This window comes from Pinus tabuliformis, chromosome 1_2, assembly GCF_031772625.1.
Source record: "Pinus tabuliformis cultivar Carrire ecotype Pingquan chromosome 1_2, CPIR1, whole genome shotgun sequence".
Taxonomy (NCBI): domain Eukaryota; kingdom Viridiplantae; phylum Streptophyta; class Pinopsida; order Pinales; family Pinaceae; genus Pinus; species Pinus tabuliformis.
The window spans coordinates 535,164,964-535,169,301 of record NC_142298.1 but is presented as its reverse complement, the minus strand read 5'-3'; the positions used below and the strand labels follow the sequence as shown (position 1 = coordinate 535,169,301).

At 35.0% G+C, this 4,338-nt stretch overlaps 1 pseudogene; it reads left to right on the top strand.

Annotated features, from left to right (window-relative positions):
• The first annotated feature begins 326 nt into the window (after nucleotides 1–326).
• Nucleotides 327–1,090, top strand: LOC149206703 (ethylene-responsive transcription factor ERF039 pseudogene; annotated as a pseudogene).
• The last annotated feature ends 3,248 nt before the right edge of the window (nucleotides 1,091–4,338 follow it).

The following is a 4,338-nucleotide window of genomic DNA, read 5'->3' as shown; positions in this document are numbered from 1 at the left end:
TCGGTTTGGGTTTGATAAGACCATACAAGTTAGAAGAAGTCCCTGGAATTAACTGGAATATACAGTCCACGCTGCTGTATGGCGCGTGTATGGCGCGTAAGGTGCTCGTCTGTAATAAGACAACTATTCATGGACTATACCTCTACTCCACTCTGTCTGAGCTTCCTTAGTTGCAATCACAACCTCTGTAATCTAGCTGTTATGGATGCCAAACACCTGCCTGCAATTCCATATTTAAACGTCCATTTACCCCACAAACCATCATACCCGCCTGCAATTCCATACTCATATGCCCAATTACTCCACAAGCCATCATACCCCTATGTATATGGATAAGCAATCTCATGACACACAAGCAAGCAACAAATCTGCATCGACAACTAAGGATGGGATGAAGAGGTTTCGAAAGCAAAAGGGGGCTGCCACTTCCCCGGCACAGGACAGAACGTTGAAGGTGCAGTATCCAGGGTACAGAGGCGTGCGTCGTCGTAGTTGGGGGAAATGGGTGTCTGAAATTCGCGAGCCGAAAAAGAAAACGCGAATCTGGCTCGGCTCCTTCGATACGCCAGAAATGGCCGCTCGAGCTCACGATGTCGCTGCTTTCCACCTGAAGGGCAAGAAACGTGCGTTGCTTAATTTCCCAGAGCTTATCGATTTCCTCCCACGACCGATTTCTTTGTCTCCGAGTGACATTCAGGCTGCCGCTGCAGAAGCAGCCGTCGGATTTCTTTTTCTCCTCAGTTTGTAACCCAACAGAAGGCATCGGTGAGCGTGTGGCGGTGGAGGAAGACGTGTTTGAGTCACTTAACTTATTTACGAATTTGGCAGAAGCTCTTATGCTTTCTCCCCCTCCTCTCTGTGGTATTCATGAAGACGAACATAATTTGGAGGAAGGCTTTCTTTGGTATGGCTTCTGAAACGGAAACCGCTGATAGTTCTCACCCCTTATCACATCTTATCCCTGCTCATTCTAACAACGTAGACGTTTCAATCTCTGGAAGCATAAGATAAAGTCAAATTACAAAGAGAAGACTAAATCGTGAACATTTGTAAATCTTGAAGCAAAGGTAAGTCAAATTACAAAGTATAAAGTTACATAAATGTACTTTATTTTGCATCCATCTAATAATGGATGTCCCAAGTTTTTACTAACATTGCAAATGGAAGGTGTTTCAATTTTCATGGTGCGACGTTGTAGAATTCGAAAAACTATCGAAGTCGATGGAAGTTTTATATCATCACGAAAAAATATGATAAAAGATATGATAAGGTAGTTTTTATAGATACAAGGATGGTATTTTTTTTTCCACAAATGGGAAAATTGATCATAATTCAATTGTCAAACCAGCAATGAGGATAACTATCTCTAGCTGCTAACGGATGACTCATCACCTTTATTCAAGGGAAACCATGCCACTTGTAATAACTTGTTGGTGGTCCATAAGGGGGTAGGCTTTCTGCGAGATGTGCCAGATGCCTCTAGATAACTTGTTGGTGGTCCATAAGGGGGTAGGCTTTCTGCGAGATGTGCCAGATGCCTCTAGATAACTTGTTGGTGGTCCATAAGGGGGTAGGCTTTCTGCGAGATGTGCCAGATGCCTCTACATATTGGGCCCTTAACTTGTTTCCTTAATTGCTAGGAAAAGGAGCTCTTAGCCAAGCAAAAGCAACTTTAAGACATACTCTATGCCCAAAGATGATGGTATTATATCATATCATATATATATATTATTTTTGTTATTTGTTTCTAAGTATATCAAAATTATTATAAAATATTTTGAAATAAAGTTGATAATCTAAATTAATTTGGATAATTTTTATAAAGATAGTGTTTTCAATTTAAATGAAAAAGGTAGATGCTTTCTTTTCAATAATATGAATAGATTTTACTTAAATCTCATGGGAGAGATTAAACCATGAGATTAAAGATATAATTGGGGACATGCCAACTCATTGGAAAAGTAGTGTTGGCTTAGTTACTATAGATATAATAGGATGGTAAGACTTGGTACAATGCAGTAGCTATGAGATCTTGGGGAAAAATGAGAAAGCCAAGAAAAAAGAAGAAATGAAGGCACACTAGTTTAATTAGTGTTGCTAATTAACATAGTCTATATATATATATATCTATCTATCTATATATATATATATATATATATATTTCATTTTAATTATACACATAACTTGTATATATTAAACTAAATAAGAATTAAATACACATTGTATTCATTCATACATAGCTCATTTCACTATGAAAGTTGTGAATACAAGAGTGAATATGTAACATTTCCATTTTTTGCTCAACCTAAATGCAAATAAAAATCATCAAAAATTGGGGTGTTTATTCTAAAGTTACTTTATGGGTTAAAGAGAGTCAATTGATTCTATAGTTGCTTAAAACCCCTTAATTATATGAACATAGAAAAAAGAAAAATGCTACATGGAAAAGGCACATAATAGGCAATAAACTTGTGTAGATTTGGGCCTCCTTGGCATGTGTAAAATTGTGTATATTTGGGACTCCTACAAATGCCAATAGGTTTTTAAATATTCACAAACACATATATAGAATAAAACAAAGCTAACAACAAGATAATATATATAATTAAATGCAATAAAATGAGATGTAACCCATTTCCCCAATAGAAGGATGCTCTTCCTACTTTACATTTTGAATTGGAATCCTTCTTTTTAGGCGAGGATCTAAGAAGAAACAAAGTAAGAAGAGTGAAATCATTACAATGCTGGTACAACCTAGTCTCAAAGCCAAAAAGTGAGAGGCAAGACCTAAACCAATGAAAAAACATAAATATAAACTAAAACATGTCCTTGAACAAAGGATAATAATGGATAAAGAACTAATTTGAGATAAAAAATTATATAATTTTTGAAATTTATGCCAAATCCCTTCTTTTAGGTGGGGATTTGGGAAGAATATCAATGAAATTGAGGAATGAAGGAACTCTAAAACCACCATGAGATGTAATTTCCAAGCCCAAAAGCTAAAGGGAAAGATCCAAACTAGTAACTAAGAATTATGCATAAAAACTACAAAATCTCCTTAAGTAAGGAGGAAGATGGAGATGATAAATTGAGTAAGATCCGAGAGAAAATATGGGACTAATGTACATGGCTAATATTATAATACATTGATCAATGAATGTATAAAATCTCTCTCACACCCATATGGAGAGATAGAGAGAGAGGAACAACCCATTTATAGGAAACTAATTGTTAGGGAATGCTCCAATGTCATAAGAAAACAAGGGTAAAAATAACTCTTTCTTCATATCAATATATCATATTTGAATTCCATATCATATGTTTAAAAATTAACCATTTATGATAGGTGGAAAAGTACATCTTATTTGCAATATAAAATGGATTAGGAAACAAAATCACTGCTCACATAGTGTGACAAGGACATAACGAATCACAATACTAGAGAACCAACTACATCCTTTGGAAATGCTCCAAAATCAAAATATATAGAAGATTCACTCAAAAGGGGGAGAGATTTAACATTTGCAATTGCCCCATGATGCATGTAGGAAGGGTGTATATGTATAAAACTATGATGTGCAAATTTTATATATTGCATTTTTCTCAATGGAAAGGGTAGTGATATAGTAAAGTTAAGGATTTATGACTGAACAAGAAGCATAAATAAGGCCTCATAAGTAGTTAAGAAAATAAAATATGATAATCTAAAGAAAATAAGGGGCTAGGATTAATAATCACATAATTTTAAACTAGAATAAGAAGGTAAAAAAAGCCAGTGACGTTTGATAAGTGACATTGAGAAAGGAGATTCATGGGGATGTTTCTAAATTGAAAAAGGCAATAAACTATAATTCCCTAGCATATCATCATGTCTCAAAGCTAGGTATATCAAGCAACATGAAGACCTAGTTGCCATTCTAAAGGGATGGCACTAAACTGTCTAGGTTCCAATGCATGCATGTGTATTCATTCATGCAAAAAGATACAAAAAAGAATGCAAATGAAGGTAAGGAGGAAACAAAGTGAGACTCAATAACAACATCATGCTTGCAAAGAGATATGAAAAAAGTTGAGAAATGGCATGAAAGTATGAGACCAAGTTATATTAGTAGAGCTAATGATCCTATCAGCAACTCAATAATGCAAGGAATACTTAATATATAAAAAAGAAATGTCAAAAAGGGAGAGGATTTTAATTCCATTACACATATATGTTAGTGTGTTGTAGAGTGGTGCTCATATGTCAATCATGGGAGATAAAAATGTTATTGGCATAGAAGGTACATGTCTAAAATAGCTTGAAAAAGTTTATTAACTTCATCATTGAGTTATATA